At 37.1% G+C, this 27,199-nt stretch overlaps 1 protein-coding gene across 1 annotated transcript in view; it reads right to left on the bottom strand.

Annotated features, from left to right (window-relative positions):
- ATRNL1 (attractin like 1) overlaps positions 1-27,199 on the bottom strand; it is a 507,635-nt gene that overhangs the window by 67,091 nt on the left and 413,345 nt on the right. The window lies entirely within an intron of this gene.

Here is a 27,199-nt window from a genome sequence, read left to right as displayed (position 1 = left end):
GACACTGTATTAATAATTTCTTAATGGTGTCCTTGAAAAATCCTGCAAATAAACTCTGAGTATTATCACTTGATGCTGCTTGCCAAGATGCTCCCCATCAAGACTTAGTACTTACAGTGGCCATAAACATATTGAGGACTTCACTGAAAATGCACAAAATATAAAGCTTACACAGGATCTAATCTGACAAATAATTAGACATATGAGAATTAGTGCTTGGAGAAACTGTTGCATTAAAGCAAACAGGATTACTCGCATGAATGAAATTATTTCTACATGTTACTCGTGTTAGCTTAATATAACTGACAGATTATTTTTTGAGGCACTTTTTAAATATAAAAAATAGGAAAAAGACTGCTCCTTCAAAATATTAAAAAATCTGCATCACTTTTACTAAACCAGCAAAGGTCTACTGTATAAAGTATTTGCTTAACTTGCAATTCCTGAGTCCCACTTACATGGAAAGAAGTGTTACTTATTTAGGAAGTACCATATTCCACTGCTAACTGAAAAAGAGTAGCATGGAAATGTAGTCCAGCTCAGCTTACACTTCTGCTCCACATGTGTTTCCTAGGGCACAGCAGGAGCTTCTCGTTATTTTATAGTTTTATTATTTTCTTCAGCAAGGTGGTACGCAGTCAGCAACAATAAAATTCATTATTCACATGGAATTCTGTAGTCCCCATCGTTACTGCATGAAAAGCTTGTTATTTTGCTTCAAGAAAAGTTCTCATTTGAAATTTTCATTGAAATATCGAAATATTTGAAATATTAATTCATAAATAAAATTAAGCAGCAGTGATGATGCTTGAAACATCTTTTCAAAAAATATATCATTTTCACAGTAGATTGACCACATTTTAAAGAGTTTCCTTGAAAATTCAGTTGTGAACTTTTCATTGGAGCTCGCTTCAAATACTTGCATTCCATTAAGCTTTGTACTCCATCTTACATATTTTTTGTATCTAACCAAACGATTTCTCTTCCCCTAATTTTATGCATAGCTTAAGCCATTGCCAAGACTAAAATACAGTAATGTTTGCCCTGAACTTCAGTCAACAGAACGGTATAACACATTTACTTCTATACTGTACGTAAACTCTAATGTACTTTAGCAGTGGCTACTATTAGGCTAATGAGGCAAATAATGTATTTCACCATTATTTTCTGGTTCCTCTCCCTTTTCTCACCCCTTCCCAACACCCTTCCCAGTCCTAGGATGCTCCTTCCATGGAAATAAATGCCACATATCAAATGCCACTGACTGATACAAAAAGCAGAAGAAGCAGGATCTTATTAAACAAGGGTAGAGATTTGAGATCACTCATCAAGCAGACGTTATTTCTGAAGCTGAAAGTATTCATAAGGATTGTTACTATAGAGACCAAGCTTTGTAAAATATTCCAAACAAACACTTCTTTATTAGCCAGCACTGCAACTACAGCACCCTGCATTACACTGCACCCCACGGTAAGTGATCAACCTCATATATTTTCTTTCTAGTTATTTGCTCTCAATAGTAACTACAAGACAGGATTTCTATAGGTCTGAAAAGATAATGTATCACAATACCAGCCATCCATAAAATGACACACACTGTACTCATTCAGCACTAAACTCCCGTCTGTGTCATTTCCCCCCTCCTGTGGGCAGCCACTCAAATCAGTGTTTCCCTATTCAGCAACAGTGGAAAACAGGAACCCACTGCTAATTCCTGTGGTTAGATCAGCAGCACAAAACCAGCAGTGGTTACTAAATGCCAGCCCCAACCTCTTCAGCAATTAAATCATTCTTCATTCTTAGTAGACTTTGTGAAGCCCGTGCGTCACTCAGAAAGTATCTTTCAATGGCCTGTCATATCATAACCACGTTTCAGGCTTGCTCCTTGTTAATCATACTAAGAAGAACACTAAAAATTCAAAGCCCAGTTCCAGTGAAGTCAGTGGGACTCCATCAGTGCACGATCCCTGACACTGAGTGCATCCCCAGGGAAGAAGGCTAGAGCAAGTCACAGCCATCACTGCCAGGTGACTTGGAAACACCACAGCCAGTATCAGTGGGAAGGGGCAGGTGAAGTCCCATTAGCCCAACCCGTGCCTGGTGTTTTAACCACTTCTCTCTTGCTGCAAACTACCCATAGATGGACAACAGGGTAGACTTCTATTTGAAGTTGAGCAGGTGGGTGGAAGCTGTCTGGTTATTCTAACACATAGAAAGGAAAACTGTATTTAATGCTATGCAAGGAAATTAGCAGGAATTTGATTACAGAATGAATGTGTCATATGGATATCAGAAATATTCTTTTCTGAGGCCTTTCTATTTCCTTTCACAGAGAAACCCTAGGAAAGGATAAAATGATAAATTTCAAAATACAGAGAAGTTAAAAAAAGGTATGGTAGCAACTTCTGGTTATTACAATTAAAATTCCAAAGCTGTTTTCTGTCACAGCTTATTGCTACGTGTTCTTAATATCCTTTAACTTTCTGTACCATGTTTCTGTTCAAACTTTTCCCAGTCTTCCAGAAACTTCTCATGTATCTTTGAAATGTGGGACATTTTTTCCTAATACCAGTTCTATCCAAGGCTTAAATTTAATTTAAAACTTGGCTTTTACTCAGGCAACATTGAGGATTGCTGCCTTTTATTATTGTAAAACAAGTCTGTTTTAAAATACAGCAATACAATCAGACTGTGATTAGGTTTCCATAAGAATATACACAAGTATGGAACTATGTGTGCCACTGGTATCTTATTTTAACACACAGTACCATCACAGTGAGGAAAATATTAAGCAAAAGAGCACAACTAAGGAGCCAGCTGAAAAGCTTTAATTGTGGTGATTTGTGCTGTATGCAACAGTATACAGCACATAACAAAATAATAAATTATAATTAAATAATAAACAATAATAAATAATAAATAATGAAATAAAATTAAAATCTATAAAACAGTTCAAGAGTGAGAAAGGTGTGCCAAAGGATATTCTGGAAACAGGTCACAGACAAATCAAGAGACAACAGAAAAAGCAGGCATGTTTAATAAGACAGTTACAATTTAGAAGTGATTGCATGGGACTGAATGCAAGGAATGAATTAAGACACATCTCAACATCCAGAGAGGAAAGTGCTGTAGTTACATGCTACAGCTACAGGGAGGTTAAGGATTCAGAGAACACACAACGTGTCTTTTAAGTAGCAGTTATCTATGCACCATACTCAGAACATCTGAATGGATTTTGTATGTTTTATATGAAAGAGAAATCCTCTTGAAAACCTTTCAGTTGCAGACAGAGCAGTTTCTCATAATTCACCAAATGTTTGTTGAAGTGAGTTGCACTAAGAGGCTCTAGAGCCATCAATATATTTAAGAATTTCATAGATGCCTTTTAGTTCTTTTTGATCATGAAGTTGCTAGAATAGTTTCTACTCTCTCCAGTTCCCTTGTCCCCAATTCTTCTGCTGTGACATTTCTGGATGACTTCCAGTTCTGATTGTTGTAAAGTCCTTGTTTTTGCAGAATCACCTAGTGCTGGAATTTGCAATTCCAAACACTGTCTTTTTTTGTCTTTTTATCAGCTAACACTCTTTGCTGAAGCAATCTTTGCCCTTCACATTCCAATTGGTTTTGTCCTTATTCAAGCTGCTATGAATTTACCATAAGAAATACAACATAAAAAATAGATGAATATTTTTAAGAAATATTCTATCTTTTGTAACCCTCAGTTATGGGAAGTATCCCAAACACAATGACAAAGTTAATTTGAGGAATTAACATTTCAACCACCGGATCTTTATATTATGGAGTTTTATTTTACATTTTCTTTATATATTTAAAACAATTTTTCATGTCCACATTAAAAGCCTCTTTGTATAGTTGCAATTTTCTCCAGTTTGCCTGGTTTTGGTCATTAGAACTTCCTCATTTTCAGTGATCTGCTCAGCAAAATGAAGATTTTAACTGGATATATCGCTATTATTTCTTGTGAGAACTACTTATTAATGGTGCTCATGTAGATGATGTAGATGTTAATCAATTTTCATCTGTCCTTCTAAAGATTCAGTTAGGCCCCTAATCAACCATCTGCAAACAAACCCTTCTGCAGTAACAGGGTTCAAACATCTATTGGGAGGTAGCAAAGACTAGTGAGGGCCTTATGCTACCTCTCTGCCCTGATGTAAGCATTTCAGCTCTCTCAATTTAAAGTCATTAGAAAAAGACAAGTGACAATCTAGACTGTGGAACGCCAGATTCACTCTAATTGAGTCGTTGTTATGAGAAAGCATCAAAACCCTGTTGCTCTCATAAAGTGTCTGGGGCTTTAGAGATATTGAGAGTTGTGTATTCCAGAACTATAAGAAGTAATGGCAATGAACATCATAGTTTTCTAATGATAAAAACAAGAGAGACATTCTTTAAATATAACATTACTTCCTTGGATAAAAATGATATTTTTTCACCCAAAAGAAAAGTACATTATTCTGAGCATTTGCAAAGATCCTAGTCTTTCAGTACATCAATGGCCACCCACTAGGGATTTCTTTCACATTTTCATGTTTTTAATCAATAAGTTTATAAGTTATTTTCCTTTAATATTGTTTTCAAAGTTGCTGTCTACCTAAATCCATACTACAGCACTTTCTACACCCTGCAGTGACCGCATGAGTTTATGAACAGCTTCCAGCAGGGTACCTGACCTCCCTAATAAATCTTCTCTTGCCACCTCCTGTGGAACATGCTCATTTGAACATGCCAATGCAATGGGGACATATTTTTTTATTATAGCATCCTATACTTACAGCACTATATATTCCATTCCTGGTATGCTGTTATGGGCGTATATGCGCACAAAGACTTGATGCACAGCCTCTAGCTCTTTTCTTACAGGATGCTCACAGCCATGACAAAGAGACAGAAACTAAGCTATTGTCCATACTTAAGAGCAATTTCTAACACAAAGGGAAACCTTCTGTATTCTTACAAGCAGATAACTTACTGATGTGTGTCAGCAGGCGTTATTCATTTTCACCCCACAGAAACAGACCAAGGGTGCCACTCAATCATATGGAAGGGATCACAGTTACTGTGGGGCATTTCTAGTTCTACCATCATATCTATTTCTCATCCTTCCTTATTCTGTTTAGTACCTTACTATAACTACTTAAAATTACAAATATTACTTACATTCCTGTTAATCCATACTGAAAAAGATTTTGTGTTATGATCACAAATACTAGACCATGTATGTGGAAATGAGTGCCTTAAACAGGGGAAGTTTAGATTGGATATAGGAGGAAATTCTTTCCTGTTAGGGTGGTGAGGTACTGGAATAGGTTGCCCAGGGAGGTTGTGAATGCTCCATCCCTGGCGGTGTTCAAGGCCAGGTTGGACGAGGCCTTGGGTAATATGGTTTAGTGTGAGGTGCCCCTGCCCATGGTGGGGGGGTTGGAACTGCATGATCTTAAGGTCCTTTCCAACCCTAACTATTCTATGATTCTATGTCATGAGCAGAAAATGTCAGAATCCAGAAAATTTTGTGTATATGATAGTCACATCTTGATTTAGAGCTAATACCTCAGTGATATTTTATACTTCCCACCAATACTTTAGCAAGGGATCTTTGTGATCTATGTTTGAAGCACTTAATTGGAGAATTAAAGACAAAATAGAGCTGTTTTCTGGACAGCACTTGTATGTAATTAGATGGCTGCAATAAAATCTTTAGGAGCTGAGCAGGATCATTAGGAGTTGAAAAGAAAATAAAGAAATAAAATGAACTTGTTAATCACCAAAGGTTTAAAAGACAAAAAAATCTATGAAGGGGGAAAGCAGAGCCACATATCAGAGATCTAACTCAAGGACTTACCATATTCTTTTTTTCTGCACTTCTACTTTTCTCTGACTCAGTGATATCCCTCAAAATCCAGTTTTGTTATAGCACATCTATTTCATATTGATAGCAACAGATTGTATAACATGAGACATCTTCTCTGCAAATTTCCAGATTTTTCTGAGAGTAAACCCATCAAATCATCTAAAAACTTGTTACCAGGGTTCTTAAATATAGCACCTACCACTGTCTTTCCTTTCCATTAGCATGTACGTGCAAATGATTAAATTAACATTCTACTATATCCTACACAGGCAACTCCCATACCTGTCATATCAGATATAAACCAAAGCACACCTCTGTTCATCTGATCCATACTTTAAAACCCCCCACTCTTCGGGAGACATAGTCAGACCTAAAAAAATATCTAGATACATTTGTAAACCTGTTCCTAACTCAAAATGCTAAGGCATTTTTCTGTTCTTAAGATCTGGAATTCTCATGTTATATATGCTTGATATTTCATTTAACACCACTGAGCACTTCCAGGCCTGCTATCTCTTGATCCTAGGAGCTGGAAATTAAAGGGCTGGACAACCTGAACTGGGAGATTCATAGCTTTCCACTGAGATACACAGTACCTGCTTCAGGACTTCAAATTTAGACTGATAGAAATGAAGAAATTAGCTTTATAATCTAAGAATACGAGAACCACAGTTTTTAATTTCTATTTTCTTCTGCTGTGAAACATGTGGCATATGCATAATGCATGGCAAAGCAATCTACAGAGCTTTTATTGATGGTTGTTTGGTGTGATCTATATAACTCATATATAGCTCATTTATGAGTAATGCAGTCCTCCCAAACTCTTGCTCATACACATATAAAAGATGAAAACATTCAATGAATATCACTTTAGGAAGGCCACATTATTCCTGAATGTCAGGGCTTATGAAAGTCATGCTGAAGAAGGCATAACACTGACTGACACCACACAATTACACACTCTAAATACATTATACATTTTAGAGAAAGAAGTCATTTAGAGAAGAAACATGAGGTTTTTCCTCTCATACCAGCTTTTGTATTCTTCAGATCTAAAACCAGTGCCTTAGCTTCCATCAATTCAATTGCATAAATAGAAGATAGAAAACTGGACTGTAAATTTTCTGAATTTATAATTTCATCAAGCAGGGACCATTTTTACTCTCTGGTTTGCATTTGATAAATAAAGGGGTGTGGGGGGAGCTATACCATATATTTATAGTTCTTTTTCTTTTTTTTGGATGGCACCAAGGTTCTACAACTTCCAGTATGCACAGATGCCTTCACCATCAACATCTCCTCTGCAAGATGTTGTGACTAAGGATAGATTTTTACATGCCCAGTTTTTTGAATTTTGAAGAATTAAGGCTAAAACATTATGTAACTTTTCCTAAATGCCTCTAAATTTTTAATTTCCCTAAAACCTCAAAATATCCCAAATTTTAAGAAGCTGTATCAAACTACCTCCAAAGTTCTTATATGTTCTTATTTTAATGGAATTTGTTTAATATATAGAATTATAGCTATATATTCAGTAGTTATGTATCTGCTGTGAAACTTAGCAACAGAGCAAAGTTTACTATTTCATTAAAGTGTATTACAGTACATTAAACAGAAAATACAGAATCTTAAATGTTGATTCATAAAGCCCCTAAACTACCTATAGACCTTTCAGTGTCTTAATAAGATATGATTTGTGGTCTTTAAGACATATGTTTTAAATTATTCATAATCAATACTAAAAATCAAAGAGTTGGCAGATAGCTCATTCTGAAAACTGCAGCCATGCAATTCATATTCTGCAGTAGTGGTCAGGTCAGAGTAAGAAAACAGAATGAACTGATGCAGCTAATTACAACCTAATTTCAGCTTCGCAAACTGAAACAAATGATTGAACTGTATCTGCCACATTGAACTTAACATCACTCAACCACTTGATGTTGTACCAGTGTGATAACCTGTAAGAAAATGGACACTGATTATGAATAATGGTGAAGTACTTTACAGGTTTTAGACCTGCCTATTACATTGTTTTGGGCAGCTTTTAAGAAAGTTTTGAAGGTATGAAAGCACATGATGGCATGCTTTTAGGTATGTTTTGGTTTAATATTTCTGAATGATGAAAGTCCTTTCTGTCACTGCTTGTAGATTTCCTGTCTGCATTCAGTCTCATGACGATACCTATTGCAGCACAAATCAGACAGGTTTTCTTCCAGTTAATTTACAAGTAGATAATCACAAATATGTAGTGTAGGTAGCAAAATAAAAATTGTGATTTTTTTTCCTAATAAAAAATTTAGTTTTTTTCTTGGTTGACATCAATCGTAGAATGGTTTGGGTTAGAAAGAACCTTAAGGTCATCCAGTTCCAACCCCCTGCTATAGGCAGGGTAAACTTCAAGCCCCACCCAACCTGACCTTGAACACTGACAGGGATTGGGCAGCCACAGCTTCTCTGGGCAACCTGTGCCAGCGCCTCAATACCCTTATAATGAAGAGCTTCTTCCTTATATCCAACCTAAACCTCCCCTGTTTAAGTTTGAACCCATTATCCCTTGCCCGATCACTACAGCTGTGGATGGAAGTTCAACATGATCTGGCAGCATACATTTGCAGCCCAGAAAGGCAACCACATGATGGGCTGCATCAGGAGTATGACCAGAAAGAAGGTCAAGGGAGAGAATTCTCCACCTCTACTTCCATTGACACCTTCATTAAACTGCATCCATGACAAAGACCAAAATGATAAACTATTGCTTTTCATCCAATTGCTATGTTCCACACAAACTAAAGATAGCACTTTAATATCATTTACAAATATATGTTAGCTATTATAAAATCATTTGTTTCAGTCCCTCATTGCTAATACTTAAATACGAAAAGCTCAACAGCTCCATTGACAGTGTGATAAATTACAAGAAACCAAGAGACTAAAAGGTACTATATTTGCCATCACACAACTATGGAGGTTGCAAAAGTAACAGAAATCTTTAATTAACTCCGGAAATTAAAAGGTGACTTTAATAAAGAAGCTTAATAACAAGACACGCTCAGATGAGCTCACTAGCACATGTTAATCAAGAACAAGAAATAATTTCAGGTACACAAATGAATAGATACTTATACACAGCCAAAATTAAACAAAAGACAGATGTTTTAAACTGGTATCCGCATAAATGATGAATCTATGATACTACAGACTCTGAACACGGACACCGACCATAGGTGTCTAGTAAATAATAACCTGAAGTGGGGCTAATTCTTTACAAAGCACATGTTAAATGACACTGAAACTACAGCGAAACTCATTCTGCAGTCTATGCCACATACAAAATACTACAGGTGGGGAGCTAACAGCCTTATGTTAACATGTAGGTAACTTATCTATGTGGTGATTTTTCAGATTCACTACCATTCAATTAATCATTGCAGCAAATGTGAGATTGTTATGTTCTTAAGTTTTAACTCTGACAGATACCTAACCGTAGCTCCTCTGGTTTCAGGAATCATTTACCAAATGTGAAAACAACACAGGAAATAAGTAGTGTCTGTGGAAAACTCACTGTACACATTCAATACTGTTTTTGTAGAAACAGAATTACGGTTGTTTCCCAGCCAAACATACCAACACATATTAGGTATAGGAATAAAGGTAGGCCCTGTAACATTTGAGAAAACAGAGTATTTTAGTGTCTCAGGTGTTCTAACATGCAACACTGCTACTTCGGCAGTAATCTAAACTGATAGCAACTGAAAAGAAGAAATTTCAATTAAGAGGCCCTACAATTAATTAAATTACTTTACTACAAAACCTCCCTATAAATAAGTGATAACCTCCTGAAATTAGAGCATCTAAAACACAGACTCTAATTATTATTATACTGAATTTAATGGGGAAAACTGTGACTAAAGTATTCATAGCATCAAATGGTAGTATTGTCCTTCATCCATGTGGAAAATATTTGGAAAGATTCAGTCCGTGGTTTTAATGTAATTTTCAGGCAATAGCCACAAACTTCCATGGTAGATTTCCAGTTCCAAACAAAGGTAACTCTTTCATGTCTAGCCAAACCTTAGGAAATGTGTTACCAGCTGGAGCATTTCAGATGCTACTTTCAGTGACAAAACAAATTAAATGGAAGCAATAGAGATTACATTGACAAAAATGAAGTTGAAGCATGTCTCTTATGTAAATATGGTCTTGATAGCAATAAATTATCACGTGGATTTTAATATTAGAACACTATTGTAAAGAACATCCAGAAATGATCTCTTGGCTTTCCTAATCTCAGTCCCTATTCAGTTTAAGGAGTCTTCTGCTTTTGTTATCCCTATATAACGTGTAGTGTGAGTTATGGAATTAAACGTACTCAGTTTATAAGCCATGTTTGTTAACTCATTCAAATGAATTTGGCAATGCACAGCGGTACCACATTTATTTTCAGCAGCCATGCCTCACCCCCTCCCCCTCAGCCCCCAGTTTAATCATTTCCTAACGGAAATTGCATGTTAATAGAAAAAGCAGCACTGGAACTGCCTCACATCCTATAGTTATTAATTAAGTAAAGTCTGGTTCAGTAACTCTGGATACTAAAAATACAGAGTTAAACAAAGCCCAGTGCCTTTTGAAATGAAGTTTCAAGGTTGTCAATCATTCAACAAAATTTATGTATTAAGATCTGTATCTCCCCTTTAAGGAGTTTTTACAGGATCTCAAAGTGAAAAAACCCCAAAACAAACAAAACCAGATCTTGACCATTTCTTCTGAAGGATTCCTGTATGAAACAATACAGAAGCATCATGGTGAGTTATCTTACTGTCACATAGAAACCACTAGCTATATATTCTCCTTTATTCCTATATGCTGATTATTACCCTGCAATTAATAAAACACAGAGGTGCACTACCTGCTTCATTGACCATATAAAATAGTCGGTAAAGTTTAAAATGCACTAATGTAAGAAACTTTTAAATGTTCCTTGTATCTGTAGATCTTACAGGGTAATTTATAGTTGCATTTGGTATTGAATGTTCAGTGAGTAGGTAGCATGCTGGGAAAAATGCACAAACCCAGGTTATAGCAAGTCTGTTCTTTACAATAAACCTTTTCTTAGAAGTGAACAGGTTATCATTAAGGTTATTTTTTGGAATGAAGGCCAATAACAGGCTCAACAACTATGCCAAATGTCTAAAATTCTGAATGGAATTAAATATATAAATCCACTTATTGCAAGTTTAAAAGTTGGAAACAACTGATGCTATAATAGGAAATACTAATGAATTTCATCTGTGAACATGTATGTTAGAGAATACTTGTAAACAAATCAGTGTGTATCCTGCAGAGGAACTGTGTCCCCTCTTCCGTCAGGCAGCTTCATGGATGGGAGCCTCTAACTGAGATCAGTGACAAGGAAAGAGAAATGTCCCAGCAGCTTGGATTTTGACAGATTAAATGCAAGTGCTTATTATAGATGGACTGCCATTCACCTTTGGTTAAGTATTAAAGGTTATTTAGGTTTGCTTTCATATCTGCTTTTGTACTCTAAACAAAATATTTGTGTCACGAGAGGAGTTTGCCAGTTTGCTCAAAGTTAAACAGTGATGTTTGCTATGACCTATCTTCAGAGGCTGAATGGTGCCCTTAGCATCAGCGCTTACACAATCAGAAAAGAAAAGGCGCCTATAGAGAAAACACAACATTCCTCATGGGAACAGAGAGGAACAAAATTACTGGCACGGGAATGCAAGGCAGATGCAAACCAAACTCTCTGCTTTCCCCCCTGAAGCCACAGAAGCTGTCTAGGCAGCGCTAGCACTTCTGTTCAACAAGAGCTGCCAGCTTGTGCTCCTCACCTTCGGCTAGAGGGTTTTGGGGCTTCTTTTACAAAGTAGAACCCCTGTCTCCAGCCTTGTCTCTGGTATTAGCACCTCCATCTGACAACTTCTGTAATAACAAAATGTCTGTGCTTTGGCAGGCTGACTCCTGGTTCAGTCCCTGCTGTGGCCAACCCTATGTGCAGTAACACACATGGGACTGACCAAATGACACCAGATCAGGGGTTTTAGCTAAAAAGAAAGAAAAGGGGAAAAAAAGATCACTCCTAATAATGAAGCACAGAAGATAAGTGACAGCCAGCATTAAGATTTCCTCAATTATTACCTTACATGGAACCACAAACCCAAGAAAAATTAAAATAACAACCAAAACACAACTACTAGGCCACTAAATATAAAACTGAAACAAAGTACTTTATTATTAGTAGTTTTCTTGCCTATCATTTAAAACCTACTCCATCAACTTGGCTACAACCTTATTTATGTGTGCTTATGAAAAGGGATGACTGAGGAATGGCTACTCTTCAGATTTGCTGTTGCTTTTCTTGCATTGGGAGTTTTAGCTCCCCTTTCTCCTACCCCTACAACAGATGCAAATGAAAATGTTGTGTATTAGCAAATCTTCCCTTAATTTATATAGCCCACTATGGTAACAGTACACAGCAATTATGAGGCTTGCTTTCATTTATGGAAAAGCTCTTATAATGAGCAGCAGATATATTGAATATCTCAAATAGCACAGAAGTAAGGCCATTAACCCAAATTAATTTCAATGTTTTTATTCCTTACAGAGACTTCTGCTTTACTGCACCTGAGCTCCAGCTCCTTTCTCCCCTGACAAATTATTCAGGCCCTACGTTCCTTAGGATACCTTTGAAATATCTCTTTCATGTCAGTGCTGGAATTTAGTTTGAAGGCTAAAGGATATAACCCTGCTGCAACATGTGCTGTGCCATCCCATGTGTGCTGGTGGTACTTTACTGTAAAAATTACTGCAAATTATTTCATACAAAAACCCCACAGACTTAATCTATCCACTTTAGAGCACAGTGTCTCCTTTAAAATTCCATGTGGACTAACCACTCAGCTCTTGGGCTGGGAGCTGGCGTTACCATCTCATCTCTGCATCGCATCACACAGCCCTGCTAGGTAGTAGTCATATCCAGACAGCTGGACTGCTGAAATGACCTACCTTAAAAATAACCAAGGGAAACAAAAGCAGGTTGAGATGTTTTTGAGTTAGGTAACTTCCACGGTTCATTTAAGAGTGGTTATTCAAGCAAATCTGAGGGGGACACGAACAAAAAGTGCACAGGTAAAAGGTAGAACTGATAGGGGCCTGAAGCAGAGCACCGAAAATACTGTAAGCCAGCACCGCCACTAACCTGCTAAGAACACCAAACTGCATATCCCTTTGCTAGCATGTCTCCCTGCTCACAGGAGCTAGTTTCTCTCAAACTAACCATTTATGTTAATTATACTACTCAAACTAAGACATATCATTTACAACCTGTACTTAACGTGAAGACTGCCATTTCTTTTTCAGACTGAAAGAGTTCCTTTTTGCCTGAAGCTGGCCTGGATTCTATATTGGAAATATATGTTGGTTGAATAAAATGCATTGATTTTCTGCAAAATCTTTATTTTCCTACAGAGTATGTGATCACGAGGCTGGTGAGTTAAAATTAATATAAGCAGAATATATTTCTTCAACCTTTTTAACCATTTTATCTGAGCTCTCTGGAAGACTAGGTGGGCTGTGGGGTTTCCCTGATAGAGAGGGATGGTTTAGTGGGGTTTTTTTGTTGATGGTGGCGGCTTCTGGGTGTTTCTTTTAATATCGTCTCTTTATCTTCCTTGATCTAAAAACCCCTCAACTTTACCAGTAAAAAAAAACAGAATGCAGAAGTCACTCCTCTCACTACTTGCTCATAGAAAGGTACAAAGCACTATGATTCCAGAGCACTGTAGCATTGCCTTACTCTTCTGCAACCAGAAACAGGCTCTTAGGTACTGCTGTTTTGGCACAGATTGCGTAAGGCAGACACATTTCAGTAGGAAAATAAATTAGGAACAGCTTGCCGTAATACCCTTCAGTTATGAATGAAATAAGAACTGTAAGGCTAAGTTTTTATTGGCCTGGGACATGGTAGAGCAGAAAAATGTACAAATGCTTTCTGAAACCATAAAATCTTCCACAATGTCATCCCACTGAAATATAGTTATTTTTTGGGACATTTTAAGAAATCAAGTTTCTCTATAAGCGAGGGAAATATTCAGAATGCTAAAAAGTTAATTCCTGTTCCTCCCCTTAATAGTTCAGGAATCTATGTGCATTACTCCAAAAAGAAGAAATGCCAAATTTTTCCTTTTTTGATGAGAAGAAACCCATAGTTTAAGTAATTTTTTCCCAAAGTCTTATTTTTCTCATTATTCTGAAAAAGGGGGAAATTAAATTAAACTGCTAGACCAGATTAATAAAGAAATGAATCACAATGATGGGAAGTTGACATTCTCAGACCTTTCTATTTACCCTATCTGTATACCGCATGCATATATATATATATATACATATATATAGATATAGGGTATATTTCTGCCTGCACTTTCTAGATCACAAAAGAGAAATGATAAAACTGTTACCCAGCATCAGGATTTTCTGTTAGCAAAATTTTTGTGCCACAGCATTTCCCCCAGTTCCCAGGGACTTTGACAACCAATATCTGCTGCATAATACAACTATTTTTGCCAAGAGAACAAAATGTCACAGTTTGGCTGTGGAGAAATTGTAATCAAGAGTCAATAGGAACAAACATGTTTTTGATCTCTGTATAAATCAGTGGGTTGCTCTGTTTTACTAAAGCCAGAGTTAGGAAAACAAATGCATGTACAGGGGAAAGCCGTTATCTACTGGTAAGTAAACATGTCAGTGAAGGTGACAGATGATCATCAAGGATATTCAGGTGCTCCAGTGACTGCAACCAACAAAGTTCTAGCTAATGAATATGTGTGGCAGAAATGAGGCAGTGCTCAGAAGGAATGAAGGAAAAATGGTTTTCAATCACACAACAAATAAGAGGCAGGTGGGAGCTGAGGGAAATTGCTCTGGGAGAGCTGTGTAGTATAGCAGGAAAAAGCCTTGATCAGAGCTACTCTCACTGATGAGGACAAGTTTCATCACAGTGATGGGTAATGAAGAAGCAACTTGGACACTAGACTACCAAATTTCCCAAAAGAAGCCACGCAGTAAGTACAATAAGGCTAAAAATGGCTGCTGAGGAGACAAACCCAGCATAAAAACCAGCAAAATCAAAGCCATTCAGGCCTTTAACTCGCTTATTACAACACCTATAATATGTCCCAAAGGGTTAATACACTTCCTTTCAATAAGTACATTAAAGAAAAAAGGAAGAAGGAACAATACATTAAGCCATAGATATATGATACAAAATTACTTAAAATAGCTGCTGATGTACTTGTGTTATTGAGTGTTGCTGTGCTAAAAGACTAATTAAAAGGAGAAAGAGGGACAATACTACTGAATTTTTGCATTCCCTGCAAGGTCACTTCCAAAAATTATTACTGTAATCCAGGTAAGATTGCACTCCTTAATGCTTTTTTGGACAGTTCGTTCACATTTTCTTATTTAAAGACAAAACTCAGCCCAGTATTATTTAACTCTATCCTTCAGACAAAATGATGTGCTATCTAAAAATATTAACATAAATTTCACTGTAAGAGGATTAAAACCAAAGTAGTTCTATCCAAATTAATTTAGGTAAGTACACTACATAAATAAATCAGCACCCTTCAACTCAGAAAGCACTTCAAACAATTTCAAGTCATTAAAAATACTTTTAGTTCCAACATTTTGGCTCTTAGAAAAGTCTTAATGGTTATATGACAGTATGTTCTACTACTGGCTGTATGGCTTTTATTACATGCCCTGATCTTTTTGATGACCATGGCAGCTTTTTAGAGAACTACAAAGAAAAGCTGAAACAATGAATTATTTTTCAGACAAGTTTAATAAAGGTGTAAATCAAAAATACCATAAATGTCAGAAGCTCTTGTAAATCCTATATTTTATATATTCCTCTTTCTAAACACTGAACCAATGGAAGCATAATCTTAAAAGGAGAGTGGGTAAGTGAAAGTGCAAGACAAGGAAGAGAACAAAAGCACTTCACTGCATTTACAAAATCTCACCAATTTATTTATCTGAGCTCATTTACTGATTTATGAGCTAGTACTATTCTCCTATGACTTAATTTCTGACAGCTTATAAACATCTCAGATTAATATGATTGTGTTTGATTTCTGGTTAGATTGTAAGGTGTTCCCATATGACAAGATACAGTCAATTATTTCCCCCTTATGCTACTATTATGAAATATTAGTGGGTTTTAATATACTTCTATCAGAATAAGAATTACTCCCCAACTCATTTTCCAGTGACTTACACATCACTGATCCTGACACAGTAAATAGGTTCAAAGAACAACTTGAAATGTATCTATCCACTTTATAATAACAATTTTCCTTTTTTTTGGTGACATTTATCAAGACTAAATACGATCTGACCCTCTTTACATCCACTTTCAAATCCTCCTTGAGAAGAAATCCTTATTGGTAAGTTTGGAGAATATAACTACATGTAACACTGTAGATTTGTTAGCAAGATTTCATTTTGCATTTTTATGAGATTCCAAGAATATTATGTTGGAAGGCGAAATTACAGAGCTGTCAGTTATATCTGTTGGATCCCATACTGATGCTAGTACGATGCTATGAAGTTTCAGGAATTCTTTGCAGGGTTTCCATAGAGCTGTGCAGATGCTTTGTTCTGCCTGTGGAGCAAATACCTGCTAATTTGCGTCACTTTCTAACTGAAAGTACTGACTTAAATTAGTAATAATAATAATAAAAAAAGAAGTAGGATTTCTTAGATGCATAATACACAGGCAAAAAGATGGAGCTTTGTAACAGAAAGCAAAGAGAAGCTTCTAGATCCTTTGATAACACTGGTGCAGTAGATAGCCATTTTCAGTAACAGATTTTGCTGTACTATCAACATACACACATAAATACTTCCAGCAACACCTAGAAAAAATAAGTTGCCAATTGACATGAGCATGCATTAGTTATTTTTCTCTCTTACAGTGTAATCCTCATGCAAATGTAGGCTGTATCAGATATTTTATACCTCACAGAGATTCCAAGGAATTCTTCAATAACCTCCATACACAGAGGAGAATCCAGTTATTTGAAATGCATGACTCGTTGTGTGAAAAGTGAAAACTGTAAGAAAAGTTCCATGGAGGACTTTTAGGAGTACCAATGTGACACTTGTGAGATCCCCATTCTACCACAAGAAATATACACAGTCCCTCTTTTTGAGAACTGTGATACAACTGCTTCTCCACAGTTCCCTGTTTTACAGAATAGCCAGTAGCACAAATTGTCACCATATGCCTGATGTTTCAACAAATATCCAGTCCAACTTGTTTCCTATACTTGTATATTTTTCAAAAGGTGTAGATTTCTTACTTTTATTCTTTTTTGAATATTTCCCCTCACTATTAATATAATAAACCAAACAAAATTTACTAATAAACTTTGTGATTTAATTCCTCATCTCCCCTTCCCCCTCAACTTTTCCATCAGTATGGGGTTAATCTTTTAACAAGTGACCCAGATAAGGACAAGTTTAAGCTACTCGTTGAAAAGAAGTATAACAACTCTTGAACATCACTTTTTCCAATATTTTGCTGAGGCATCATTATGGAAGAACAGGGTCTGAGAATTTGGGGAATGCTGTCATTTCAATATTGCATTGCTTTCTAAGTAGTAGAAGTCTGTAGTCATTGCCTGAATAGCTTCATCCATGAATAGTTGCATCCATACTTCAAGATTTGATGGAAATAGAATAAGGGGATCAGTATGTGTCCTGGGTTTAGCAGTGGCAGTCATTTTTCTCTTTCTTGGTAGCTGGTGCAGTGCTGTGTTTTGACTTTTGGGCTGGGAACAGAGCTGATAAAAATGATGTTTTGGTTTGGCCAAGGACTTTGTGAGCCTCATGCTCTGTCAGGGAGGAGGGAAGCTGGGAGGAAGCAGAGACAGGACACCTGACCCAAACTGACCAAAGAGGTATTCCATACCACAGCACGTCATGGCCAGGAGGGAACTGGGAGTTACCCGGAAGGGCTAGGTGAACTGCAGGGTTGGAGGAGGTATCGGTCGGTGCTTGGTCGGTCTGGGGGGGGCGAATTATCGGTCACCTGGTGATGAGGTGTTGTATTCTCTTCCCTTGTTATTTCCTTTATCATTACTATTATTGGTGGTAGCAGTAGTGATTTGTGTTATGCCTTAGTTACTAAACTGTTCTTATCTCAACCTGTGGGAGTTGCATTCTTTTTGATTCTCCTCTCCGTCCCTCCAATAGTAGGGGGAGGGCAAGAAGGAGGGGGGAGTAAGTGGACAAGCTGTCTGGCTAGGTTCAAACCACGACAGTATGTTAGGACTGTCTGGATTCACTGCAATCTTGAGCATGATGTTTTTCCCAATATATGTGCAAATGCATGTTTTCCTGAAGTATGACTAACTAGAAAAGCAGCTTGGTTTCACAAATGAGTCTCGGCTGCTGTAGATTGACAGATGAAATGGTGTGCTTTTGGTTGGCACAAGTTATGTTAATAGGGACTTTTCAACTCAAACTTCACCTCCTGTTTCTGCTATAATAGCAGTTCCAGTGGGACACAATCCTTTCAAGATGAGATTTATTTCATTTCATTCTAATTTAACCTGATTACTATCTAGCAAAACACATCTGTTAACATGAGACACCAAAAAAACCCCCACCTTTCTATCATTCTGTCGTCATCTGCAGAAAATGCCATGACACTGTCTAAACATAGTGTGCTGTCAGAGATTTAAAATGGCACAGAAAGATGGTGAATCAGACTATCAGATTAAAAGAGAGTGACATGAGTTAGGAAAAGGAGATTAATGAACATCGCTGTTACTGAATTCTGCTTATATTATCAAATAGAAAACAGCATTTAAGTTTGAATAATACAATACAAACAGATAATGGACAAGTTCACACATATTGATTGCAGCATTAACCCAAAGAGCAAAACATACACTTAAAGCCATAAATCATTAGCAAGACTCAATATTGACCAAATTACTAGCTATCAAAATTCAGTTCCAACTTCCACTGAAATAAACAAATTAAGTGGGTGGTTTAGTCAGTCTCAAACTTGGAGGGGGAGCACATAAAGCAGCACGTTATAACATCACTTGCAATCTGGTATGAGCTTTTCCAAAAGCATTGGAGGAAAGAACAGGATAAGCTTCTATAACAATTTCACTGATCATAGAAGAAAAATAAGAAGGCAGCGTCATTATAGGATTATTAGTAATTAATTTAAATCTCAGAATGTGCAGGTCAAGAATTAGAAGCAGCCTATCATCATAACTTTATAAATGAAATAAGCAATTTCATGTATAGAAGCAATATGTGAATCTTGCAAAGAAAAACGGAGGAACATAGAAACCAAGAGAGGGAATTCACTAGGTTTTTACTTAAAATGAGTCAGTGATTTGCTCTGTGCAATCTTGTTTCACGTTAGCAGATCTCCACCTAAAACAGAGATTCCACACTGTTGAATTCAATCTCACATGACTGGATCAATCTCAGGAAACTTTGCTGAAATAAAAGGGCTCTGCTCTGCCACTTAATTGTTCTGTGATCCTTGCAAAGTAACTTCACCTCTGTGTTTCCATTTCCTTGCCCACTTCTGTTCAGCTATAAAGCAAACATTTCAGATAAGGACTCTTCTTACCACATGCTTGTACTGCATGTATTCCAGTGGGAATTCCACTTTCAGTTGTGCCTGCAATGTGTATAACGGCCCAAATAAACCATAACAGGAGTTCATAGAATTATGCACTCACAAAAGTATCAAAGAGCAGCAAGAAGGAAAAATAGTAATAAATTAATCTGATTTTACAAACCAAATGCCAACATTTGGATAGTGCCATAAGAAGTGCTGAATAAATGCACTTTGCTGAAAAGCTTATTATTTGATTGTTATAAGCAGACATATCAGTTCTTAATGAATGTCTCCTTCCAAGATGACACAGGACAACTTGACTTTTTTAATCCTAGGGGCATTAGCCTCACCAATATCTGTACCAGATGGAGGTCTGGTGGCGGATGTCTGCTTGTATGCAGAGATCACTGATCCTGAAATCTGAGCTCCATATTAAAGGCTTTGAGGATGAATCTTTCTTTCTGAGTGGAACAATAAGCTCTCTTTCAGAAAGAAAAACAAACCACACCAAACTTTATGATGGTTGTAATACTCATGAGAATTTACTCTCACTTACTTTCCTTTGATAATAAAAAGCTTCACCATCATTCTACAGAGGGTCCAGGCTAATGAGTGCATATTTTAACCTCCAGATTTAGGATATTTTTACTTAAAACTTTTATTGTCATAAACTCAGATTCCCAGAAAGATGAGAAATACCGTATTCTGCCTTGGATCTCTTGTGATTTAGAAAATCTAAAGGGTCTACTGTTTCAACCAGCAACTCTTTAGTCATCACCCCTTATTCTACTCATCTGTCTTTAAATCTGACAGAGATCAGGCTGCTGTGAAGGGGCTGCCATGAGATCATGCAAAATGCACCAGTGAAGCTTAATGTGTGCAATGACAGAGGCACAGGAAATAACTAATTTCTCATTTTCTGCCTCTTCCTCTCTTTCCTGTCAAAATTCTAATTACACAAAAAAATTACATTTTACTGACATTGTGTCAAGTAGTCAGAACTATTACCCAATATAAGTGTTTGACTCTGGCTCCCAAATAATAATGTTAATGAGATAACGCAGAGCAGAGGGAGTGTGGGCTGCCAAGCCTGCTACAGCAAAATTTCTAATGCAAATTATTTCCTTCTGGACACAACCGCATTGGAGTTGATGATTTCTTAGCAGCTTCATTTTCAGGCTGTATCATCCGACACACTGCTGATGATATCAGCATTTTGCACAAACTTGTTTTCTGTCAAAAAGAAGTTTTAAAAATACCCAAGTTGTGGTAAGAATTAGACCCACATTGACAGGCCACTTACATGTTCTTTCAACACTGACTTGCTCCAGGCTCCATAATTTCAACCATAATTTCCAACCTACGTCATTCACCTCTCTCCAACTGCAGAATTTATCTTGGGAAGTTATTCTGCCATACTGCATGATCATATCCAACATGCATCTTTCCTCCTCATACACAACTGTGATTTACCTTTTTACCATCTTTGGATTTAATTGTAGCATCATCCCCTGTTCTTTCACTGAAGTAGATCTCACTGGACAAAACTAAGCTCTCATCAGACCTCAATTTCTAGAAGTAAAGAACTGTATTTCCTCCCATTCTACTTTAATCATATCCACACCAAATGCCTTCAAGTTAACTACTTTAAGAAATAAAGCTTTGTAGTAATTGCACACTCAGCTGGGCTCTTTGCAATTCTGTCTTTAATGGCACTTGGAGGTCCCTTGACTCCTAGAATTCTGTACAGGCATCAGGGAGAGGATAAAAGGGATACAGTCCTGCTGCCGAAAATGTACAACTGAATCAGCTTCTTGCCATTCTTTTCAGTTACTTTGTATGTGCAGGGTCAAAAAAACAAACTACAAGTTGCGTACTATTCGCATTCCTTAATGAACTGCTGGAGGCAATTGGGACATTGTAATGATGAAGACAACCCAAACAGTACATAATTAAAAAACTTTGTATTTATTTGATACTGCAGTCAACCCCAGAGACACAGAAAACAGACCTGCTCAGAAAAAGCTTTTACAGTGACCTTTTCACCCTTAAAGATGCATATTGCGCATCAGCCAATCTATGTAAGTTTGCCTTACATAGATTCTATGTATGTAAGAATCTCTTACATACATTCTATGTTAAAATCTAGGTTCTCTCTTCTGATTTACAATTAATTTATTTTCTTTCCAGGTATGTGAATATATTAATAATGGGTTTTACTATGTTTTATACTCTCTTCTTCCTCTCGGTATGTGCTCCATTTCAATATTCAGTAACTACAGGGATTTTGCAACCACCCTCTCTCAGAAGTTCTTCTATCAAGCTTTTCGTTGCATAGGCAGGAGCTGCACCCTTGCACTTAAAGTACAATTCAACATTAAAAGCAGGAATTACATTTCTTACACATGAATAATAAACCAAATAATGATTAATGTCACAGTGCTTTCACTTCTACTACACTTGAAATAGACAGAAAGCCAATGATTACTTTGGTGTTAAAAGGAGCTGGAGTTGGGTCCTTCAGCTAAACAAGGTAAACAAAACCCAAATGAATGAGCTAAACAAAACAAATTCCCCCTCCCATATAGTTTAAACTTTATGTCTTGTGCTTACTTCTGTTTTGAAAAGTGTTCTCTGAAAGTTACAGTGATTTCCCCAGCCAAATCTTTAGGGCTTGGGGTTTGGGGTTTTTTGTTTGCCTGGTTTGGTTTGTTTGGGGTTTTGTTTGTTTGGTTTTTCCTTTAGCATTAGTAAATAACAACATTCTGTTCCAGAATTTCCACGAAGAACTCCTCTGGACAAAACACATTTCTCACTACTCTCCCTGGAAATGAAACAAGATGCTGCCTACAAGTGGCCACTTAGAGAAATACTTTCATCTACAGTTCTCGGAGAAATTGTTTCTCCTTCTTAACGCACAAAGGACCACCAGCTAAGGGCAATGCAAGAAAGCCAAAGGTGATGGCCTTTCTAAAAGAGGACAATTCCTTGTAAGCTTTTCAAATAGGGAGTATTTTTATATTTTAGGCTTTCCTGACATACTTCCGACTCCTGTTTAGAACTGCTGTGATTGCTGAGCACAGGAAGCAATCCCGATTTGCCTATTAGGAACTTGGCAATAGAAAGGCTTACAATATAGGATTGTGTAGGACATGACTGGTGAAGAAGGAGATGCCACACTGGAAATAATTGGTAAGGCAGTGAGAGAATAAATCAGTATTTTCCATGCAGATACAGTTTTTGGTTTTCTTTAAGAATGTGCTACACAAAATATGAAACTGTTTTCATTTGACTGAAGTTATTAGCAATAACTCTTGATCAGCTTTTATTTTTAGCAAAGATGACCTCACAGAACCTTAATCTTTTTTTCTGCAGCTCTATAGTGTAAACCAAGACAATTGAACCCTTTTAGTAGTAACGCCGGGCACTCAGAGAGGAACTCTCAAGTACTATTATCCCCAATACCATCAAAACCACTATAATTTGTGCTGTGTATAGCAGTTTTGAAATGTGTCATGGAGATGGAGTGATTCATGCTTTCTGTTTTTCTTGACAATAGATGTTAATATTTTCTGGTATTTAGAGTGTCAGCTTTTTGTCAACTTACATTGCATTTTGGGTTTGAGCTCCCCCCCCCCCATGTTCTCTGAAACCTAAGTTGTATGACACGGTACAAAATAAAGCCTATCGCTTGACTACCACATCTAACCCTGCTTCTTATGGACATTTTCACAGAGTAAATATTCTTGTGAGGAGGCAATAAAATCTTGGGGAATGTAGGCAGGAGAATGGAGAAAAACAGTGAAAGATTAAGGTCACAAAAACATTTGGATCTCAGTGTGAATAAGTAATATTGAAAATGGTTTTCTTTAGGGGGAAAAAATACTAATTTGTGATCATTAAAAACAGTTCATATCTTGTTTTCAGGGATATTCACATTGATAAAAATCCTGTTAGGCAAGTACTAGGTATAAGCTAAATCATAAAATAACACAAGGTCTTCCTCTGGCATCCCACTTCAAAATATTCAAAAGCAACGCTGAAATGGCCAGAGCAATACCTGAAATATGGGTAGAGCTTCCATGGAAGAGATGGGATAGTATTTCTGTGATACACATGATTTCCCCACATTTCCATGTTAAATTCAAAGTGTCCTTGAAAACACCATGCAAAGCTTCCAGGTAACACTAACTACTTAAAAAAAAAACCCACCATAAAATCACAATACTCAAATATTAGTTTTATTTTACCTTTCTTGCTTGGAAGCAGCATTATAATGCAGGAGTTCAGCTCTGAAGCATATAGTTTTTTTGAAGCATTGAAGAACAGCACGCAAAAGTTTATACAAAGAAGGAAGTATCAAAACGTGGTATATCTAATAATGAGGAGATAGCACAGCTTGCTGCGAAGCTCAACACACAAGGAAGAAAAATTACAAGCTTATTTCAGACCTGCAGCTTGGTCTCATGGCCCCTAAAGGAATTCAACCTCAAAGCTGCCTGTGACACACTAAGCACATGTTAGACTACAGAAGAAAGGGACAATGACACCTACAGAACTGCTGTGTTTGGTGGTGGTGTCAAGATCGTTTTACAGCTCATGCTTTACCTTTTTAAGGCTCTTGAAAACCTGCTACTGCAAGGAAAGAAAATCATTCCTCAGCTCCCAAAGGAAAACTATCCTATGCAGATGCCTTTTGTCTCTCCCTTTCTCTCCTTCCTCCCACATCATGTAGCAATAGCAGTTACTGAATGCACAATGGCTCCACCTATCAGAAGCAGGAATACCGGACATTTGTTGATAAATGTTGATAATGTGGCCACATTTACAGTAACAGACTTTCACAGTAAAGTAATACACAAGGTAAAAAAGGCTCGAACTTCCTCAGAATGGAAGAGATGTATTCTCCTAGAGAACAGAACAATTATTACAAACAAAATTATCACCAGGTAATTTCTTTAGTATCTACTATCTAAGTAGATAGTAAAAGTGAAGCTAAGGAGATGAGGCATAAGTGGTAGATCTGCTTGTAAAACTAACCCACAGCTATTCATTAAACACGGCCAAATAATGGGATAAGGCTAAAGGAAATGCCTATCATATACCAAAATTGATACTTCTTATGCCGTAAGTAACTTTTTCTCTGAAGCTTACATTTCCGAGAAAGACAAAAGTGGGTTGAGCATTGAAGAACTTTGCTGGTTCCTGTTGTCTCTGCACAAGTCTGACACAGAAACCAATAACCACACCAAAACCAAACCTCAAAACCAAAAAGCAAAACCCACCGAGATTAGTAAGATCTCACAGATCAGTGACTGTTACATAGCTCCAGGAATGAAAGGAAGTACTACCCATAGAAGAAAAAATTCTCTAACTCTAGACCATCTCTGAAAGTATGTAAAACAACTGAAAATACATACATTTAAAGCATATTTTGTGTCTGGAAAATAGGAGACTGCCTATAAAAAAACCCAACAATCTGAAAATAGCCTCATTTCTGACAACAGTTGGCTCTGTTGTACTTGATTTTGTTAATCACACACACTAACACGAACTGAAGAATGGAAAGACTATAATGGTACATAAACATTCATAAGACATCTAAGTCCACAAAACTAATTCTGTAATTCGGCTAGCTAACATCAAGATACCTAGAATTGCCAAAGGGAGTTGTTCTATGCAGCATTAAGCTTCTGCAGGGTTCAATGTTATAATGCATTTGTAATCCAGCAGGGGTGAAGATGATGCTGTGACTATATCCTGTAACAGGCTTCATATGATAGCCGAGTTCTACCTAGTTCAAATCCAGGCAATTCAGCTTTTTTTCAGCAGGGGTACAACCATTGTGGGCCACTTGTGAGGCCACTGTCACCTCATAAGCAGCACATCCCAGGCACCACCTTGGGACCACCCTCTATCCCATCACCAGGCTACTGGACAGCAGCAAGAGGTTTTCTCCTGTTGTGCTTCTGACCACTGGCAACTACAGCTCCTCAGCATCAGATAATGAAATATATCATGCAACGTATATGTTGACATGGCAATTGTGGATCTCTTCTGACACTTTTGGTTCTTTCAGTCTGAGGTGTTGAACCCTGAACCCCCAAGTCTGTGTAAATGTTTTAACTGTTAAAGAAAATCCACAGTAACATCATCCCTGCGCAACAGTTCCGAGCTGCAAAGGTAACAGCTGCTGCAATTCTTTTTGTAACAGTCTCCTGCCTTCACAAAAGCACCCATCAGCATTCACAGGCATTTCTGAGCTCCTTATAGGTAACTTTATGTCTTCTTGAAGTTAACTATAACATTCGTCACACATGTTCTCTGATGTCAGCAGCATGAGTGGTAGCTGCTTTAGGCTCTATTTTAATAATTTTGTTCAAGTGCCACTTCTGTAGCACAAGTTTAATCTCACTTTTCTACCATAACTACTACTATTTGTGGTATTATGGTAACCACATCTGACTCATCTGGCATAAAAGAAGGGCAAAACTCCCTCATTCAATAATTCTTGCATCAGGCTTAGCTACTTGCTCTTGAGGCAGCTCTTCTTTTAGAAAGATATACAGTTTTGATCAAAGACTTCCACTAATGGAAAATCTATCATATTCCCTGAATGATGCATTCCAATAATAAAATACTTTGGCTTCTGAAAATGTGCATCATCTTTCCTGATCAAATTCTCCGACTTTCAGGCTCAGCCTCAGGATCTTGTTATGTTGTGCCTTCATGATAAATGAATCCCCAACACCAAGCATCTACTGCATGGAGTAGATATGTCACCGCTTACACTTTCCTTTGACAAAGAAAGGAAAACAGAAGTGAAAAGAAAGCTCTCATATAAATTTGTTTAAGGTTGGCTCTATGCTTTTTAAAGAAAAGATGACTTCAGGTCTCATCTTAAATACAAAATAGGTTGGTTTTTTTTTTCTACCTCCAAATACAGAGTCAAGCACAGAGGTTCAGATTGAAAGGAAGAAAAAAGGGAGACCCCATTCCCCATGCATCCAAAACCCCCTCTGCCCAAAAAAGACACCCCCAAACAAACAGAAGACCTAACAGAAGTTGTTTCTCATGACCTTTCTACACTTAAAAGGACATATCAGAGGTGACTGAAGTAAAGAACTTATAAGCACATGCACAAATGGGAAGTACAAGGAGAAATCCTCACACACAGCTTTAAAACTAGATTCCTCTAAAGTTGCTTTGTCATTACATCATGGATTTACAGTGCTTTTAATTAGTTAGATTATTAGTAATAAACATGGGAATTTCTATCAAAGTTAGAGGAAGCCACACTAGTGACCAACTTGTTGAATACATTTAACATTTTCCCTATTGAAGAACAATGAGGACTTGCCAGTGCAGTAGTACTACTGATGCTAAACACAAAGTGAAAAGATTGAGTAAGACGAATTCCTGGAAAACACAAGAAAAAAAAAGCAACAGTCAGGATTAGGCATGATTCACTTCTTGGGAGCAGAACAGATTTTCAACAGAGTGTGGTAGCTCTAGCACCAGAAGAACAAAGGACTAAGCTGGACTGAAAGCCTAACCAGAGAAGTGTGCTGTTCTGTATCTTCAGCAAAGTGTCTACAACAATCAACTTGGAAAACAAAGTGGCTCTTCAATAACAACAAATACCCCCCCAC

This window comes from Neopsephotus bourkii, unplaced genomic scaffold (assembly GCF_033783945.1).
Source record: "Neopsephotus bourkii isolate Nb327-2 ecotype Australia unplaced genomic scaffold, CSIRO-AGI_Nbou_v1 NB_1615, whole genome shotgun sequence".
NCBI classification, from domain to species: domain Eukaryota; kingdom Metazoa; phylum Chordata; class Aves; order Psittaciformes; family Psittacidae; genus Neopsephotus; species Neopsephotus bourkii.
The sequence above is the reverse complement of the archived record's forward strand: the minus strand, read 5'-3'. Positions and strand labels throughout refer to the sequence as shown.